Source organism: Lontra canadensis, unplaced genomic scaffold (assembly GCF_010015895.1).
Source record: "Lontra canadensis isolate GAN:19392208 unplaced genomic scaffold, GSC_riverotter_1.0 scaffold52, whole genome shotgun sequence".
NCBI classification, from domain to species: Eukaryota; Metazoa; Chordata; class Mammalia; order Carnivora; family Mustelidae; genus Lontra; species Lontra canadensis.
In genome coordinates this window covers 7,029,236-7,050,959 of record NW_022631046.1, presented here as the reverse complement: position 1 = coordinate 7,050,959, position 21,724 = coordinate 7,029,236, and positions in this window count along the sequence as shown.

The following is a 21,724-nucleotide window of genomic DNA, read 5'->3' as shown; positions in this document are numbered from 1 at the left end:
CAGTTTCGAGGCTTTTAATCTTCCTGTCTGTGTCTGACATCCCATTCAGGTTAACAGTTTCCTGAGTATTCTCCTTGCTATCATCTCCCTTCAGAGAAAAAACACTGACATCAATAGCAAGAGAAAAGTCTTGTATGTGTCTAGTATTTTATGTGTGAACTTCACATTCACTTTGCCTCAGTGTCATCTTCTGCAAAATGAATCAGTGTTGGTTCTTTCATGTTAACAATCCTTCATCTCCTAACTTTGGAGATGGGAGAAATTAGTGCCCAAGCCCCTGTAACCTGAATGCCTGGATTTGAAGTCTGTTTCTAGTACCTACTGTCCCTGAGACCTTTGCTTTGTTTATTAGTCTCAATTTCCTCATCTGTGGTTTGGGCCTAATAATAATTTCTCTTTCTGAGTATTGTTATGAAAATTAAATGAGAAACACACACACTCTCTACTAAAAAAGAATCTGGCACATACCAACTGCTCAATAAATATTAGCTCCTATTACTAGCCACTTCTACTAGCCTATAATTTAAGTTTATAAAATGGTTTCAGATACAATATTTCAATCACCCTTAGCAAGGATCCCAATACCAGGATGAATACGGAGGCCCGGAAAGGTCAACTGACTTATTTAAGATCAACAGTTGACAGTAGGTCCAAAACTGGAACCTGGGTGTCAGTCTCTTAGCTCAGGATTAAGTTTGGGTATTAAGCTACACAAACATAATAATATATTTGCAACACAGTAAGTCTCTAATGGCTCACACCCAGATTTTGTGATCTTTATAAAATTTTCTAGCAGACTCTGTTGTTGATGTCATCACTGTTGTTATTTTATTTTGTTTTATTTTTTTAAAATATTTTATTTATTTATTTGACAGACAGAGATCACAAGTAGGCAGAGAGAGAGAGAGGAAGAAGCAGGCTCCCCACTGAGCAGAGAGCCCGATGCGGGGCTCGATCTGAGCTGAGCCGAAGGCAGAGGCTTTAACCCACTGAGACACCCAGGTGCCCCTGTTGTTATTTTAAACTACATGGTTACTATGAATAATCATGATCTGTGATCTTAATTACCTAATCTAGGAGCAATGTCCATTACAGTAAACTTGGGTAAAGTCTAGAGTTAAAACATTTTACTCTGTCACTCATAGTTTTCTGAGGCCTTAGGTTGGGGTAGGGAATGGATCGTTGCAGAGTTAACTTGAGGATTGGCATTGCAGATAAAAGCCACTGCTTCCTCTGTGCAGTAATGTGCCACTCCTAGGATGTTCTGCCACAGTAGTGTGGATTGTGGGTGTGTGTATGTGTATTTGTGGGTCTAATTGTATGGGAATGGAGAAAGTAGTCCTCTTTTGAAAGCATTGATACATTTCTGTTCAAATGCATCAATCAATATTCCTATCTCAACCATTTATTTGGAGAGAACAAGTTCAAGTGCAGGGCTGACTTACTTGGCCTCTTTACTGAGAATGTGTGATTAATTTTGTGCCTACAAGGATAGAAGTGCAGGAAGCTTTTCCTTTCCTTTGTTATCCCTGTAACATCTACTGACTTATACCTGGAAATTGTCTGTGACAAAAATGTGCAGAAGAGAATAGCAATGAGCAGACAGACAAGAGAGAAAAGGTACAGGAAGGCAAACTGGGTGGGAAGTCTGTTTTACAAAGTAGTAAATGGAGTGTTTTACTTATTTTATTTTAACAACAAAAAGGCATTATATTAGAAGAAATATAATTTGAGATGGGTCAGGCACTAACCAAGGCAGAATCATCAACAAATCTTGTGGGCTTCTTTTCTTTTAACCAGACTTCTTGTTTTATTTTCACCAGGGAAAGATACTAATTGGTTATTGAATTCATAGTATTTGAAGGTAAAATTCCAAATATGTAAACCTCATCATATCATTTTCTTCGTACAACAATTCTAACAAACCTCTGCTGTAAGTATCTTGATTCTTGTTTTACAGATAAGGTTTGGAAAATTAAAAGTTTTCACAGAGCTGATAAATTGGAGTCAGAGTTGGAATACATTTCTGCTGGGGTCTGAAACTTGCGATCTTAGCCATTGAACTTGTCAACATCTGTTGAGGATGATGTTCATGAAATGTGTGATGGTTAATTTTATGTGTCAACTTGCCTAGGACACCGTACCCAGATATTTGGTAATTTTTTCTAGATGTTGTTATGGTATTTTTTGACAAGATTAATATTTAAGTCAGTGGACATTGAGTAAAGCGGATTACCCTCCATAATGTAAGTGGGGTCCATCCAATCAGTTGATGGCCTTAATAGAACAAAAACTTGAATCCTGGGAGAAGCACTTCTGTCAGCAGATGGCATTCTGATTTGAGCTACAGCATTCACCTTTCCCTATGTCTCCAGCTTGCTGGCCTGATCTGCGGTTTTGCCACTTTGCCAGCCTCCAGAATCATGAGAATCAACTCCTTAAAATGCATCTCACCTTTTATATATACACATCCTGTTGACTTGTTTTTTTCTGGAAAAACACCTTGACTAATACAGGATGCTTCCTTTTCTTCATTCAGGTGAGTTGGCTGAGTGATGAGCCAGAGCATTTTTGCCTGGTACAGCTCTGTAGGTCATGCCCAGATGGGTATGAAGGACCTTCACGAGCTTTCTCAAGGGTACTGGCAGGCAGTAAGAGCAGATGAAGCTCCTTTTCTATACTCTTTATTTTCTACTTCTACCAGCATAAGATGGGCCATACTATTTAGTATATAATAGATACATTCCAATTTTGGGGGGAATATATTCAGAAATCAGCCCACAGTTAGGACGTATGTGATATACAGCTTTTTATATAAAATTAACATCTCATGAAAGCCTATCACATACCAGGTACCATGACAGGTCCTTTTCATATCCAGAAAGATGTGTTATCTTTCACTTCTTGTAAATAACTCTAAACATAACAAAATAAACACCAAACTTTTTCAGATGAGGAAACTAAGACTCATAGTCTTAGATAATTAGTAATTTTCATTAGGTAAGTCAACCCAGATCTGTCTGACTTCCAACACCACCTTTCAAACAACTACAGTTAGTAGCATTCTTTGGTACATCATGTACTCATGAAAATAAGCACAACAATCTAAAGTATGAGCACTGAATACACACTAGTTTATTTTCAGAGACTAAACTAAATGTTATGATATTCTTAAGTAAATATCTGTTATTAGAATAATCTTTGGTGATCTACCTCCAGTATGCTCTGCTATTCTTTAATTTTGTACTTTAACAGTGGAATGAACAGTTGGCCTTATTTAGTACAATAACTACTCAGTGCTATTTTATCATCATACTTTCATCTGTTTTAATAATATTGGATTTACAACATTTATAATCCATAATGTTATTCTTTCATTTATTCACTTTCATTCATTTAATAAAATAGTAAGAACGGAAGGTGATGAACTCAGCTATATAGGCAAAAATGTGCATTTCTAAACCTGAACTGTTGACAAGTGAACAAGTACCACTGTTGGAGAATTCAAAATACTTATTTATCAGTTGGCGTATATACTTGCAAAAGGGATGTTAACGTATTGTGAATGCAAGTATGTTGGCATTTTTTCAGAGAGAGACTAACTTGTGAAACTTGTTATATTTTTCATAATATGTCTTTTCTCCTCTTTCCATCACAAATTATCTTCAGACTTTTGGAATCTAGTTTGGCTAGTCCATGGTTCAATACAAAAGCCTACTAAGAAAAGCTAAAACCAGTTAACAGAAATGAAATGCAAAACCTTTAGTAAGCACTCCTTGATACCTTCCAAGTTATGAGCATATTTTTAAAATTCACGTTCCACATGACATTTTGTGAGAAAGCTAATGGTACCCTCATAAGCATTTACCATCCTAAATGGAGACCACCAGGTTAGAAAATGTATGGCTTAACATAATATTATCTCTAATATTTAGCTTCAACTCTAGAAGGCAATATTATCTCTTTATCCTAGCAAATTAACATGCTTGACCAAACTAAATCTGGACAAAATTAGATGAGGTTTAAAGAAGTCAGACTGTGGTCGGCAGATAACTTTAGTACAAGTCTAAAACAGAATCAAGAACATAGGAGCTGTTCTACTTCTGAACATGGAGATACCTTGCCAAGACATGTGTCATCATCACTACAATGAGTGCATTAGAGACCAGGAAAAGTGTTGGAAAGTCCTGCAGTGAGGTAGCTGCCAAGGGAGGTGATTCTCTCTGACCCTTATTAAGGTAACCTGGGTACTATCAAATTTAGCCCATAAATGATTCAAAGACGTAGGAACAGAGGGAATATTCCAACTAGAAAAAAACAGTAAGTTTCTCTACTGTCAGTTTCCAATAAATCTTGAACTCTCTTTCCTTCCTACCCTTCTCTCCAAAGCTAAAAATGTTCATTTCAAAATAAAGGGCTCAATATGAGTACTTAGGTTGATCTAATGATCTGATGATTATTTTAGCCTGGTTAATTAGTGGATAAGGCTCAAAAACATGGAACCAGGTTAAGCATAATCACAACTCTGTATCGACAACATTTTGTAAGCCCAGAGAGGCAACTGGATACAAATGTTTAACTTGTTTATAATTTAAATAGATTTTAATATTATAGATACTATATAATTCTCCGCAAGTTTATTTGATGCAAACTAAGTAGATGAGAATTTTTGAAGGAAGAAAAGAGAGTGTTTAATTGAAACCAAAAGATTAAGTGTGTTGAGTTGCCATTTGGTGTGTGGCACAAGCTGTAAAGCATTAGAGAGGAAATTAGCAGGCCCACATTTAGTGGAGGTTAGCAGGACTCAAACACATAGGTCTTCTCTGCTGAGAAATGAAAGACATCTATTGGGGGAAAAAAAAGACATATTCCTCTTTGATATATCATGTAAAAGGACAACTAGTGCAATTGTAAGGCAACAGGATGTGGGTGTCTGATGCTGCACATGTTGACATCAGCAGCTGTGGGGACATTTTCCTTGGGTTTCACACCAACAGCAAGCAGTTGGACCCGCTGCTGTGAGTAGCACCACACAGAATATCAAGCAAGACTTTGTGGCTCAGCATCTCTCATGGCCTCGCTGTCCTCAGGGTCTTAGAGGGACGTTGACATTGCTCAACAACTCTCTTCCGCTCTGTGACCTGACTTTGCCTCTGGCTGTTTTCACAGCTGCCTGCGTGCTCCAGTCTGCTCACAGAGGACTGTGGGTTAGCCACCTGAAAGATAAGAGGGGCCATTTTTTCTTCCATTCCTGTTCCTGCCTCCTTGGTAATGATGGCAAAGTGTTGTTCCCTAAAATACAAGGATGTGGCTGGAGCCATATGTATGCTCCTCTCCATTCTTTGGAGCCTCTCTCTCCCTCCCTGAGCCCTTCCCCAGACCGGTGTCTTATGTGACACACATCATGTCCTGCTCTCATAATTATTGTTGGTGTGCAAATCTTACACCTCCTGTTTGAAACAGGAAACATGACCTACTAATCTTTTTATTTCTCACAGCAGCTATAAGAGGACCTGAAGAGCAATATCTGTTAGATAGATTAAACATCAGAAGCATTTGAATGAAAAACAATAGGTGTATTAACCCTTTAACTATTTACTGAATGGCTACCAGGTTCTAAGCACTATCCTAGTTCTAAGTGAATAATGTAAGTTCTTGCTGTCGATTAAGTCACGTGTGTGTGTGTGTGAGAGAGAGAGAGAGAGAGCAGGATGTTGTAGGAGTGCAGAACAGGGAGCAATGAACTCTGTTTGGAGAGGTCAAGGCTTCTAGGAGAGGATGTGTTCATCTGGATCCTAAATGATGGGTAGTATTCAGTAGGCAGAAAAGAGGAAAAGGGAATTTTGGGCAAAGTGAACATTCCTTGCAAAACCATACTCATTGCAAGTAATATTTTAATTAGGAAACTAAGAGAAGTTGAGAGTGACTGGAACATTGAGAGAAATAGGTGGAGAAGAAAGGAGGTTGTATTTGTTTTCTACTGATGCATAACATGACCACAAATTTAGTTGCTTCAAACAATACATTCATTATTTCAAAGTTTCTGTGGGCTAACTGAGTCCTCTGCTCAGGGTCTCACCAGGCTGATGTTGTAGAGTTGGCTGAGATTCCCTGAGTTGGCCCCTCCATAGACCTTTTGACAGACAACAGATCAGTTTACTTCATATTTGAGGCCAACGAGAGAGCTTCTATTTCACCTTCTCTTAAGACACTCACCTCATTAGATCAGACCCACTCAGGACATTCTCCCTCTTGATTAACTCAAAGCCAAGTGATTAGTAACCAGAGATATCCCATCATATTCATGGCCCTGCCCATACTCAAAAGAAGGGTATTATAACAGGACAAAATGCAGGGGATTGGAAACCTGCCAGCCATCTTATAATTCTTCCCACCACAGAGGAAGAAGAATGAATGGTACAGAGAAAAACTGAAGGAGGAGTCTAAAACTTGAATTTTCTCTAGGCCCTGCCATTTATTATTTATCCTTCTTAGGTCTCTTCATTGATATCATTATTTTACCTATAAAATGGTATAATAACCTTCACAGAGATGGTCTAAGTAGTAAATAGGATTAAATATTACAGAAAAATCTGCACACTGCTGTGGGTTTCTGTGTTTGGTATAAAGGATCTTGAAAGTCATGTTGGGGAGCTCACACTCTATTCTTTAGGATAGGGAGTGGAAAACTTATCAAAATCTCTCAGAAGGAAAAAAAAAAACAACACGATCAGATTTGCTTTTTTGTACTGGGCCCTGATGTTCAGTAGTCTGGCCTCAAACCAACCACTCATTTGTATTTTAGTGCTCCTAACAAATATTGAGAATTTGGCAATCGTTTGTGGAAGTTTTTTAGTATGGAAAATTTCAATCATATACAAAGTAAATAGAATAGTATAATGTATCCCCATGTATTTATCATTAAACTTTAATAGCATCAACATTTTGCCATGCCTATTTCATTTATATCTCACCCCTCTTCCCATCTCTTCCAGTTTTGTATTATTTTTTTATAGACTTATTTTTAGGGTTAGATTTAAATATGTTAAAATGCACTAATCTTAACTGTATAATTTTGACTAAGTGCTATATCAAGGTAACCCACACCCCTATCAAGATATGAAATGTTTTTGTCACCTCAGAAAGTTCATGCCTCTTCTATGTCAACCCCTCTCATTACCTACAGCTGCTGCTCCATTTTTTTACCCATGAGTTTGGCCAGTTTTAGAACTCAATGCAAATGGAATCATATAGCCTGTATGCTTTTGTGTCTGGTTGGTTTTTGTTTTTGTTTTTGTTTTTGTTTTTGTTTTTTAAAAAATCATTTATTTGAAAGAGAGAGAGAGTGTAAGGGAGGGAGGGGCAGAGGCAGAGGGAGAGAAACTCAAATAGGCTGGCTCCCCACTGAGCACCAGAGCCCAAATTGGGGCTTAGCTTCAGGACCCTGAGATCATGACCTGAGCTGAAATCTTGAGTTAGATGCTGAGCCACCCAGGGGGTCCCTGTTTTTGGTTTGTTTCGTTTTTGTTTTCTGAAGCATAATGTTTGTGAGATGCATCCCTTTTGTTGAGTGTATTGCACTTTGTTCCTTTGTACCATTTCATTTAAAGAACACAACACATTTCTTTTTTTCATTTTTCATATATCTGGGCTGTTCCTAATTTGGGGCTATTACAAATTAAGTGGCTATGTACATTCTTATAGTGTCATATAGTATGTGGATATATATTTTCATTTTTCTTGGATAAATATATAGGAGTGGGCTGGCTAAGTCAAAGGCAGGCACATATTTAAGTTTACTAGAAACTGGCAAACTTTCTTTCAAAGTGCATATGACATTTTTATACTCCCATCGGCAGTGTTTGGGAATTATGGTTGCTGTATATCCTCTTTAATGCTTGGTATTGCCAACCTTAATTTCAGTCCTTTTGATGGGTATATGGTAGTGTCTCATTGTGGTTTTAATTCATATTTCCCTGATGACTAATGATATTGGGTCATCATGTTTTGATGAATAACATTGCTCAAGAACATTGGTTTTAGTGTCAGACTGACCCTGGTTCAGATTCTTGCTCTGATTCTTGCCAGGCAAAATGCTTGACTTCTTTGCCAAAGGAATATAGTTGTAGTACGTTGTGGAGTTGTTGTGGAGATTAACTGAGGAAATACATAGAAAACTCTTAGCGGAGTTCATGGTGCAATAAAGAGTAATTTTACTATCCATGAAGAATATTTAATGAGATATTGATACACAAATTGTCAAGTAGGTTATTTTTATTTACTTTAATGAAACTTTTTTTTTTAATTTTGAGACTATTTTAAACTTAAAGAACAGTTGCAAATATAGTACAAAGAATTCCCATATATCCTTCATCTAGAGACTCTATTCAAGATTTGCTGTTTGTCCCAGTACCATTTCCTATAGCAGAAGGTCTGAATCATGTATGCTTTTAGTGATCATATCTCTCTAGTCTATTTGAATCCAAATAGTACCTCAGTCTTCCCATGACTTTCATGATAGCTGTATTTTAAAGATCAGAAGCCAGTCATTTTCTGTAAAATACTGTCCAGTTTTGGTTTTTCTAATGTTTCTTTAGGACTAGCCCCAAGTTGTGTATTTTTGTTCGAAACATTACAGAAGCAATGAGTATGTGTTCTTCACATTATACCTATAGCTTTACTTTAAATGGAGGGAGTTTAAGGATGGGGAGAATCTGTTGTGCATACAAAGGCCACAGTCCCAAACTCTCCTTTCTCATCTCTACAAATGACATAAGCAAGCCTCTCTCTGCCCTTGATGATTTTCTGCTGCAGTATCCCTGAGTGTCCTGGACCTCTTGGACTTGGCTACACATCACAGGCCTTTCCTCCCATGATGAAGATGCATTCCAAGGCTGCATCTTCCTTTATATCCTTCCCCTTTGTTGCTCTGCAGAAGCACACAATGTCCGGGCCACCCACTTCTCTCTTTTTCTTCCCCACCTCAAGTTCCCTCTTTTTTACTAATTTCAATATATGGCACTTAAAAGATTTTTTTTTAAATTCAAAGAAAGGCAGGCAAAATGAATTTTTAGAGGTGAAAGTGAAGGAGATATAACCTTAAAAAAAAAAAAAAAGAATTAGCTCTTCCTTCTCAAATATATCCGGTTAAAATCATTAAGTATTGGGGTGCCTGCGTGGCTCAGTGGGTTAAGCCTCTGCCTTCGGCTCAGATCATGATCTCAGGGTCTTGGGATCAAGCCCCGCATTGGGCTCTCTGCTCAGCAGTGAGCCTGCTTTGCTCTCTCTCTGCCTGCCTCTCTGCCTACTTGTGATCTCTCTCTCTGTCAAATAAACAAATAAAATCTAAAAAAAAAAATAAAAAAAAAATCACTAAGTATTAAGGTAGGGAGTAACATAATCTGCCTGTACTCCCAAACAAGGTGCGGACCTATATCAGAAAAAAACATTTTTTTCCCTTAAATTTGGGAGCCTTGCTTCTTCTTCTTCTTCTTTTTTTTAAGATTTTATTTATTTATTTGACAGACAGAGATCACAAGTAGGCAGAGAGGCAGGCAGGGGGTGGGGGGAGGCAGGCTCCCCGCCGAGCAGAGAGCCAGATGTGGAGCTTGATCCCAGGACCCCGAGATCTTGACCTGAGCCGAAGGCAGAGGCTTAACCCACTGAGCCGCCCAAGCGCCCTGGGAGCCTTGCTTCTTCTTCAGCACTCCTTGCACTCCTTCGCCTTCCTTATTATTATTATTATTTTTTTAATAAGATTTATTTGTCAGAGAGAGAGAGACAGAGAGAGCACACAAGCATGGGGAACTACAGGCAGAGGGAGAAGAAGGCTCCCTGCTGAGCAAGAAGGCTGGTGCCAGACTTGATCCCAAGATCCTGGGATCTGAACTGAAGGCAGACACTTAACTGACTGAGCCACCCAGGAGTCCTGTCTCCTTGCCCTTTTAAAATACTGCCTCCATCATCTGCTTGCCCCTATATGTTTGATGTGGGATACTTGGAGGAATGAGAGAAGAATAAATAAATACTGGTATTCTAATGGCATCATGAAAGAAACATTGGCTTTTGTATCAGGAGGGTTTAAAGCTTGGGTACAGCATTTATTGGGCACTAATATCACTTTGGTTCTCTGTACTTTCACTTGTTCATTATTAAATATTATTCAAATGGGACTGATGATCTAACCATGTGACCATATCATGGAGTTTAGTGAAGAATAAATGAAATCACATGAAAGCGTCCATGGCAGTAAAAGATCTGCACAGACACATCAAACACTTTCCCCTTCTGGGCTTTCAAAAAGGACTAAATATGTGTAATTTATATAGTGGAGAATAACTTGGCTGCATCCACCCCAAAGTCACTCTTGTTTCATGAAGGAAAAATAACATATTCACTTTTTTTTTCCCCCTCCTCACAGAGTCATTGAAGGGGAATAAATCTATTTTGGATAATGGTGAATGGAACCTTGGAGACTACTATAACATCCTGTTGCAAAGCATGCATTTATAGAAATGGAAATAGAGTTTAGGGGTACTAAAGTCTAAATGAGGCATAAAGGAGGTGCAGGCTCACCTGAGAATATAGGCCAGGGGCAGGGGTGTTGAATCCTAACTGGGAGCTCCCTTGAGCTCATCTATTTTGTGGGTTCTATATCACATACGGATGGAGTGGGATTTTTACTCTTATTTCTTAGAAGGCCATAACATGGACCAGTTAACTTTTATTTTCATCACCCTGAGTGTACAGAAGCTGTAATGTGTATAATAAACAGTGGTTTTCCTGCATCAGTGTTGTATCAACACCCTTGCTCAGATGCCTGCTTCCTGCTTACCTCAGAGGTAGGGCATCCAGGCCTCATGGGCTAACAGGGAAGGAGGAGCTTCCTCCCCAGAGCTAAGATTTACCTTGTACAGCTGCCCCAGTTGGTCTTCCTACCATGACTGGAGTTTACCTGAACTGCTTGGGTACTTTACCTTTCTAGTGGAATTTTCAAAATGGGGAGTGGTAGGATTGGACGTGGAGGTTGACCTCAGTTCCCCCAGTCCTTTGCAGCCACTAATTCTAAAAAGTCACGGTCACATCCGTTGTGGATGAATACCCATGCCTGTTCATCAGGAAAGCTCCCCCCCCGCCACTTTTAATGCAATTAGCTTATTCATTCAGGCCTTTATTAGTGTATATACCATGTGATACACAATGCATGGTGCCGATAATTCAGTCTGGTGCTGTTAGATAGGCTAGGTTCCCTACAGCCAGCAAGGAGGGAGAAGAGCAGATCCTGAGAGAATTCCTGTGCCATAGACACAGCAGATTCCTGGTCATCAGCCTGGCGCAGGGAGGAAAATGGGGCGTGTGTTCACTGGCAGATCTGCCTATCCTCCTGGGATGCAGCAGTACAGTGTTGTGGGTTTTTTCCCCCTTTGTTCTTGCAGCACGCGTCAGCTCACATGAGTCTCCATCTCCTCCTGTTCCTAAAACCCTTGTCAGGCAACCTGTGTCCCTCTCCTCTGTGCCTGCAGCACATTTCTTTCCTTGAGTGTCTCTGTCTCCTGTGCCTACATCTGAGATGAGACTTCCCGCTCTCTGTGTCTGCATGCCATGCTCAAGTGCATCTCTCTCCCGTGCTTCCGGCTCTACCACCTCCTGTTTGTCCACATTCTGGGTGCCTCCAGTCCATCTAGACTTCATTTATTGTAACTCTAGCCTGTGTCTGAATTCATGTGTTTCCTTACCCTATGCCTGTGGTGCATGTGTGCCTCCTGTGCACCTAGTGTAGCTCACTGTGTTGTTGTTCACCTATTAAAAGACATCTTAGTTCCTTCCAGGTTTTGCCCATTGTTAATAAATCGGCTTTATATATGTTCTTAGTGGTTTTTCTGTGGATATATGATTTCACTCCAGTTGGGTAAATATACTGGGAACAATTAGTGCACCATATGGTGACACCAGGCTTAGCTTCAGAAGAGTCTGACAAGATGCCTTCCCTAGAGGTAGTACTCTTTGTATTCCCGTCAGCTGTGAATAAGAATTCCAATTGTCCCACATCCTCACCATCAATTGGTATTATCAGTTTTTAGTAATTAGCCACTCTAATAGATGGATAGGGTATCTCACTGGTGTTTTAATTTGCTTTTCCATAATAAATGATGCATATTGTTGTCCAGTAATTCCCCAGTGTTGAGCATTTTTCATGCTTTTGCCCATTTATATATTTTATTTGGTAAATTATCTATTCATATTGCCCTATTTAATTCAGGGATTTTGTTTCTTATTGTGGAATTTTTTAATTAGTTCTCTGAATGTATTACATGCAAATCTCTCTCTCTCTCTATATATATATGTATATATATCTATACATATATATATATATATATATTTTTTTTTTAAGTATATTGTCCTAGTCAGGGGTTTGTCTTTGGTTTGTCTTTCCATTCTTTCAACATTGTCTTTCACAGAATGGACATTCTAAATTTAATGAAGTCCCCATTGTCAGTTGTTTCCTTTGACAGATTGTACTTGTTATTGTATATAAAAATTAGTCATCGAAGTAACTGGTGAATTTTCTCCTGTTTTCCAGTATAATTTTTATAGTTTGGATTTCATATTTCAGGAAATTAATGATTTTGAGTGAATTTGTGCCTAAGGTGCAAAGTTTGTGTGTCTGTTCATTAAATTCCTTGTAGTTATCCATTTGTACCCTTATCATTTGTTGATGATTATTGAGGACTAACAGACTATCCTTTTTGTACTGATGTGCCTTTATTCCTTTGACCGAGGTCAAGTTGTCTGTTATTTGCATTGGTCTGTTCATGCACTCTCCATTCTGTTCCATTTATCTATGTGTCTATTTATTTTAAAATATAATGCTCTCTTAATTATTGTAGCTTTATAATAAATCCTGAAATTTGGAAGTGTGAGTTCATTGACTTGCTCTTCATCAGCACTGTCTAGACTACTCAGTGTTTAAAATAAATTTGCCAGTACCTACAAAATAGCTTGCTGAGATTTTTATTGGAATTTCACTGGATCTTTAAATCAATTTAAGAAGAATTGATGTCTTAATAATATTGTGCCTTTGATCTAGAACAAGGACTATATCTCAATTGATTTATTTTTATTACTTTCAAAACCATTTCTTAGTTTTTACTTTTTAAAAAAAATGATGTGATTTATTAAGAAAAGAAAAAAAATTCACTCATTTTTCCCACCCCCCATTCCTGCCTCTCGCAACTACCAATCCTTCCCTATATCTATGTACTTTTTTTTTTTTATTCTACATATAATAGAGATCATGTGCTATTTTTTTCTGACTTATTTCACTTAGCATAATGCTTCAAGGTCTCTCCATGTTGTTGCAAATGGCAAGATTTAATTCATTTTTCTGGCTGAATAATATATGTGTATAACTATGTGTATGTATATGTGTGTGTACATAAATATATATGTGTGTGTATTATATATTATTCAGCCATAAAAATGAGTAAAATCTTGCTGTATGTATGATATGTGTATGTGTGTGTATGTGTGTGTATGTGTGTGTGTGTGTGTGTGTCTATTCTTCCATCAGTGACACTTAGGTTGTTTCCATATCTTGGCTATTGTATATGATGCTGCAATGAACATGGGGGTACATATATTTTTTTGAATTAGTGTTTTCATTTTCTTTGGATAAATACCCGCAAGTGGAATTGCCAGATACAGTAGTTCTATTTTTAATTTTTTGAGAAACATCCATACTGTTTTCCTCAGTGGCTGCAACAATTTACACTCTCACTGACAGTGTAAGGTTCTCTTTCTTTCACATCTTGGCAACTCTTGTTATTCTTGTTTTTGTTTGTTTGTTTGTTTTGTTTTGTTTTTTATAATAGCCATTCTAACTGGTGTGAGTTAATATCTCATTGTGGTTCTGACTTGCATTTCCCTGATTAATAATAAACATTTTTTCGTGTGTTTGTTGTCCACTTATATGTCTTCTTTAGAAAAATGTCTATTCAGATATTTTGTCCATTTTTTAATCAGAATGTTCTTTACTATTGGGATTTTTGAATATTAACCCCTGTCAGATATACAATTTGCATATTTTTATTGCATCAGTAGATCGCCATTTCATTTTGTTAATTGTTTCCTTTGCAACTCAGAAGCTTTTTAGTTTGATGTAGAAGCTTTAGTTTGTTGCTTTTGCTTTTGGTATTGATTCGAAGACTCATCACCAAGACCTATTTCAAGGGTATTACTGATTATGTTTCTTTTTTTTTTTTTTCCTAGGAGTTTTATGGTCTTTAATATATAATAATAATAATTATTATAATATAATAATATTCAAGTCTTTAATCTATTTTGAGTTAATTTTTGTATGTGGTATAAGATGATGGTCCAGATTCCTTACTTTGCTTGTGGTTCTTCAATTTTCCAGTTGAAGAGACTGTCCTTTCCCCATTGTATATTCTAATTAATTAATCATATGTGCAAGGTTTATTTCTGGGCCGTGTATTCTGTTTCATTGATCTATATATCTGTTTTTATGCTAATATCATACTGTTTTAAGAACTACAACTTTGAAGTATAATTTGAAATCAGGAACCATGATGCTTCCAGCTTTGTTTTTCTTTCCCAATTGCTTCAGCTATTTAGGATCTATTGTGGTTCTATGCAAATTGTAAGGTTGTTTACTCTATTTCTGTGAAAAATACTGTTAGAGTTTTGATAGGGACTGCATTGAATCTGTAGATTGCTTTGGATAATAGAGACATTTTCACATTTCACAGTATTAATTCTTCTAATTTGTAAGCATGGAATGTCTTTCCACTTATTTTTGTCTTCTTCAGTATCTTACAATGTCTTATAGTTTTCAATATCCTCGCCTTTTAGATTTTGGGTTGAATTTATTCCTAAGTATTTTATTCTTTGTGATGCAGTTGTTGACAGGATTGTTTTCTTAATTTCTCTTTCCAATCGTTTGTTTTTAATGTGTAGAGACACATCAGATTTCTGTGTTGATTTTGTATCCTGCAACTTTCCTGAATTTGTATATTAGTTCTAACAGTTTTTTTGAGGAGTCATTCGAATTTTCTATGTATACTATCATATCATCTGCTAATAGTAATCAATTTTACTTTTTTCCTTTCAATTTGGATGCCTTTTATTTCTTTTTCTTCCTTAATTGCTCCGGCTAGGACTTCTGATACTATTTTGAGTGGGTGAGAATAGACATCCTTGTATTTTTTCTGATCTTAGAAGAAAGGATTTCAGCTTTTCAGCATTGAGTATGGTGTTAGCTGTGGCATTGTCATAAATGGCATTAATTATGTCGAAGTATGTTTCTATACCCACTTTGTTGAGAGTTTTCTCTTAAATGGATGTTGAATTTTGTTAAACGCTTTTTTCTGCATCTATTGAGATGGTCACATGTTTTTTTATTCTTCATTTTGTCAATGTCGTGTATCACCCTGACTGATTTGTGGATATTGAAACATCCTCGTATCCCTAGAATAAATCCCACTAGATCATGGTGTAACATACTTTTAATGTGTTGTTGAATTCAGTTTGCTAACGTTTTGTTGAGAATTTTTACTTTTATGTTCATCAGAGATATTGGCTTGTAATTTTCTTTTCTTCTTTTTTTTTTTTTTTTTGGCTCTCTTGTTATGTTTTGTTATCAAGATAATACTAGCCTTGCAAAATGTGTTTTCAAGAATTCCCCTCTCTTCTATTTTTGGAAGAGTTTGAGAAGGATTGGTAGTAATTTTTCTTAGGATATTTGGTAGGATTCATAAGGGAAGCTGTCTGGCCCTAAACTTTTGTTTGTTGGAAGATTTTTGATTAGTGGTTCACTGTCGTTGCTAGCAAATGTCCTGTTCAGATTCTCTTTCATCATAATTCAGTCTTGGTAAGTTGTATGTTTTTAGAATGTATCATTCTAGTTTGTCGAGTTTGTAGACATGTAATTATTTATAGTAGTCTTTTATGAGTCTCTGTATTAATTTGTTGTTATTACAGAGATCCTTTGTTTCTATAATAAGACAAATAAGTGTTACATAATGATAAGGGGGTCAGTCAAACAAAAGAATATAACATTTGTCAATATTTATGCACTCAACATAGAAGCATCTATTTTTTTTTTTTTTTGGAAGATTTTATTTATTTGAGAGAAAGAGAATGCAAGAGAGAGCCCAGCCTATCCATGGCACACCCCAGGACTCCGAGACGATGACCTGAGCCAAAGGCAGGCACCTAACCGACTGAGCCACCCAGATACCCCAACATAGATGCATCTAAATACTGTGAAGAAACTAGTAACAGACCCAAAAGGGAGGAATAATAGAGCATGGACAATGAACATTGGCTCAAGATTTTAGTGTGGAAGTTTCAATCTTCTTAATAGTTTTAAAATTGTCTTAAATTTAATAGAGCCAACTTCTTCTTGCTCAGCAATAGAAGACTGTATTATTCATTTGTACCTGTGGATGATTGCTGAGAATAAGAAGTGGCAAATTCCCCAATATGAATGGTCTAAAGTGGTTTCACATCTTTTCAAGTGAAAATTCTCATTAGAATTTCTCCAAGACTAGCTCACTATATATATATTTTAGAACTTAATATACATGCCTGTGTGTGTGTATGTAAACTTCCAGAAGTCAAATATAGAAGTAGATCTTTGGGACTCAGAATGTGTGTGGTTAGGTTCTCAGTCAACTGTTAGTTAATACAAACCCATGATTCCTGTGGTAATATAATCACACTGAACTAATCATTGCAACTAACCACACATTTTGTGTTTTTCTTTCCTTTTCTCTATGCCTACCTCTCTCCATCTAGGCCTTAGCCGATGTCTCCCTGAGCTCCCTGGGCTCCCAGTCCAAAAGCAGCACTTATAAAGAGATTCTGTGCTAGAGTGATATTTGGGATGTTGCAAATCCAATTATATAGCTGGGTCTGGACCACCAACCTTCATTCTTCAAATTAATAGCTTCCGTTGTAGAGGTGGCTCCAGGGAGCAGTAGGCAGCAGTTTCTCCAGGGGCTGTAAGCCTAATTCCAGACCCCTTAGAGCGCTGTTGGTCCTGGTGACTCAGAGACATTGACCTCTATGTGGTACATAAATAGTTTATCACTGTACTTTATGAGGGTTTTTTTTTTGTTTTTTTTTTTTTAATATTTGGTCTTTCATTGTTCTGTATGTGGAACAGAGAAGATGCATTAAGATGCTGTTCAGTTTCTATGGAAAGGTGAATTCATCCCCTCTTTCATCTTGAGTGCCAGGACACATCTGCCTTCGGGAGCACACAAACCGGTACTTAGGGAGGGCCATGATGGAGTTTTAATCTTGGATCTGGCACTTACTGTCTGTGTGACCTCAGGAATGATTTTAACCTCATTACTTCTTTTTCTCAATTGGTAACATCGGCCTATTCAGTTTATTTTGTATTGCTAATGAAATAAAATGCTTAAAATGATAGTTGGCTTAAAATTAGTCCCCTTTGTCTCCCCATCCTAGTTTCCATTACTTCCTGGCCCTCCTCTTAATCCTGAGATGTTAGACAACAGGAAGAAGTTATGGTCACGATAGTAGTGAAACATTGTATGTATGGTTAGTTTCTGTGTGCTAATTAGTTTATTACCTTACCTTAAGACATCATGGTTGGTACTAGGCTACCCACTAGGGGATTCCAATATGGACTCCAGCAGATATTAGGGTGGGAAATACAAAGCAGTGAAGCCATTGGGAGGCTAGGTTTGTGCTACCAACCCTCCTCCCCAACACAACAGCTTCCTTTCCTATATAGTCACAAAGAGGAGTGGGCAGCAGTCTCCTCATGGGTTGGTGAGCTGGTAAAAGTATTACTGGGTAGTGGATTGTAAAATCCTTCAGTTCTTATCTTCTCGAAGGGAAGAATTCAGTCTAGAGACTTGATAGAGAGTGAGAAGAGCAAAGGTTTTATTTAACAAAGCAAAAATACACTGGACATATAGGCGTGGGCTGACCTAAGGGTGGGTAGCAGCCCGCTGAATTCTGCATCATGTTTTTTTATGGGGGTCTGTTTGATCTCTTCCATCCCATCTTTTCATTATCATGCCACCCACTGGGTCATCTTGGTTTCCTCCCCTCCAACTTTTTGCGCATGTTCATGTCCTCCATCTTCTCATGAGCACCTCATGATAATAACGGGGGGGGGGTAAACTGAAATGCTAGTGATATTATAATAATACTATAACAGGCTTGGTGTTACTAGCAGACAAGGTTTTCTTTAAGTGCACACACTCCAAAGTTGGGAAAGTCCTTGCTGCTGTATCTTTTGCTTATCAGACTGTGCTAAACCACAAAAGGGGTTGGTCTAAGGGAGAGCGGGTGGGTCTCTCGTTGGGAGACTGGTGTAATCCCTGGCAGTTTTCACATCTGCCACCCTCCTTTCTCCTCTTCTGCTCATGTCTATCTAACTGCTTACTCTAGCCCTGTTCCAGCCTGCATTCATGTAGTGTGCAGTTAGACTGACACCAGGACCAAAGGAGATTCAAGAATGTAATGGGAACAGGAACAGACTTCCTCAGCAGCTAAAGCCTTTCTACTATTCCCTTTTTCTAATGGAACTCTCACTCAGTGAATCATGAGATTTCTGTTTTCTACTTTCCAGCTTTGGTCTCCTTTTTGGCTAAGATTAACTGTGACATAATTCTAACTAGTCCTATTAAGAGTAGGGGAAGAGAATTTCCTGTGGCCTTTCAAGTGGCTCCTCCCATATATAAGGGATTGGGTGAAGCTAAGTCGATATTTTATAAGCAGAATGTATAAAGTTAGGAGCCTGAAAATTTAGGTTCAAATCCAGGCTTTATTGCCTTCTTTTTGTAGAATCTTGGGCAAGTGTCTTAAGCTCTCCAATCCGAAACATTGGATACTTCCTCCACCAGACCTCTTAGCACACTGCATTCTGACTGCTTGGCTATTTCATTTGATGTTTCTGTAAGACTGAAAATGTCTTGAGAGAGGAGGCTGTGTCTACAGCAAATAGCTCTGGAACATGATAGGCATGAAAGAAATAATTCAAATAAACAGATTAGTTGAGATCAATTCCTTTGCCTTTTATATTATTTTTATTTCTGGTAGAGTGTCAGTTGTGGTATGCTATTGAATGGCAATATGGACTGCTCTTCATTAGTAAGAATAGTATAAAGTTGACACAGGAGAATCTGACGCATACTAAGACTTCACTGAGATGGGAAAAAAAGGTGATGGCAACATGCCTCACATTGTATAATCAAAAGTGGGAGGACCTAGGGAATTAATTGTGGGTCTGCGGAGATTCATCACCCTCTAGAGAACCTCTTCTATTTATTTATGAAACAATTCAGAAACATTTCCTTTGCAAAGGATTAATTTTCATAATGTAATCCAGGACAAAATTTGCTTTGTTTTAAACACTGAAACTATACTTAAATACTGAAACCATTTCATTTATAGAGAGGTATGACTTCATCCTAGCCAAATACAGCTACAATCCATGATATTTCTGGAAACTTGACATATCCAGCAAGGTGCTTCCCCCTCACCGGTTATTATATGCAATCTCAATCTCATAGCACAAAGAGCTAAAATCTTTTCATATTTTATAGTAGATTACAACTTAGAGTCTGATGCAATATATTGTATAAACTTCCAAGAAGGATAGGTGCAATTTAACTTTGCACTCTAAAATTCAGATACAACTAGGTATCCTTATAAAAATGTGTAGGAGGGAATGATATCAAATCATATTTTCAGTTTCTCATCTTGGTCCTAAAAACACATTTCTTAGAATGGATCAAGAGCACATGCCATGAGAGATAAAGGGGAAAGTTGGCATTTCCTATAGAGTTAGAACTATTTTCCTGTGAACCTAAAAGGGCATGGGGAGATGACCAAGAACAGTCGAGAGAGGGAGTGAGGAGGCCCTGTCTGCAAAGCTGACAGCTCCTTTGCCTGTGTGTTACAATTTAAATTACTTCATTTCCTTATTATTAGTATTATTTTTTTATTTTTATTTTTAGCAGGCTTTGTTCAGTGCCCTGAAACCTTATAATGACTCCCTATTCTTTTTTGACAAAAGGCACATTTCCTCACCTGGTTCTATTCTTTCCTTCCTCCTGGAGAAATTAATGGAGCAAACAACTTTTATCAAACAATATGCCAATTTTCAAAAGCACATACCATCCACCAAACCTTATGAATAACAAAGACTTTTGTTGAATAGTTTGCACTGTCATTCTCTTGCCTCCATGCTGCACAGAACACTCTGATGGAGGCCATGACAACTGGATGCTGATGATCACCAGAGAATGTTATTCAGTGTATGCAAATTTGCCTTCCAGTGTTCTTAGTAAAGCCCGTTGGGAGGGCGGTGCTGTGACAAAGCATATTTGAAAGAGGAGGGTCAGCCATGGATATTACAGTGTACATATGGCCACACAAGTCTTGAATATATAATGCTTATCCTGAAAAATAAGTTGGCAGCTATAGAAAACCTGTCATTAATATTTGACACAGGGAGGTGCTGCTATCTGATCTGGAATGAGTGGGGAATGATTCAGGGCACTTTTTTTTTTTTTTTTTTTTTTTTTCTTTTTCATGGCTATTGTCCTGTTGGTAACCACTGCAGAACTGACATTCAGGAGATGGAGTGGTGGGGACTTAGCAGTAGCAGCCAGGGGAGGCTTGGTCCATTCTTCACTGACTGCACAGCAAACACTATTAAAGGCAGGGGAAGCCATTTGTTCATGAATATACATTTGATACATATAAATGCTTTGTGCCATGAATATTTATCTCTTTCATGGATTGCAGCTGTTGTGTATTGAAAACTATTAACAGGTTGGAAACCATCCTTTAGAAACCTATGCCTGTCATTTGTGTGCAAAACTATCCCTGGAAAGTTCTTTTTTTTTCCCCTCCCTCTTTTGTGGAAAAGATAGAATACTCCAGGGGGTTTTATAATGAGGTTAGTCCCTTAGTAGATAGAGAAGAGAACTTGGTAAAAATGGAAGATGACTTTCTTGTGGCATAACTGTATATATTTATTTACTTAAAGTTTTTTTTCTTTTAACTTAAATTGTTTAGGGAATTTTACAGCCAAGGCCATGTTCTGTCTACCAATTGGTATTCATGTTTTGATGTAAATTCCATTGTTAACAGAGGTGAAAATATCAGACACTGAATACTATACAATTGTGGGGGTGAGGAGTGTCATATGATTTCTAATCACTAAAGAAGGGATTCTTAAGCCTGTAGATATTCTAGTTCTTTGGGATAGAATGAATGGTTTTTCAAACTTTAATCTTATGCTCTCTCGTGTTTTCTCCAATCTGACCACTCTTAACTCTTCTTTATTCTTCGAACAAACCATTCTCTCTCCAGCCTCACGGCATTAGTTAATTCCATTCCTATTGTCTGATGTAATTTTCTCTCCAACAATTCTGACCTCTCCTCCAGGTTCTCTTCTTAACCTCGTGCTGTTTAAGAATCTGCTCAAACCTTTGTGTCTTGTGACGTCTTCTGAGACCTACCTACTCCCATCATTAGGCAGCACTCCTATCTTTTGAACAGTTCTTAAATAGACCTTCAAACAAAGCAGTATGCCACATAAATGTATAGACAAATACATCACACATTAGGTATGAAACTTTTTTAGTTATCTAGTACACTACCTGGGTAACATTGTGTTCCATCCCGGGAATGATGTCTCTGTCAGTGTTTA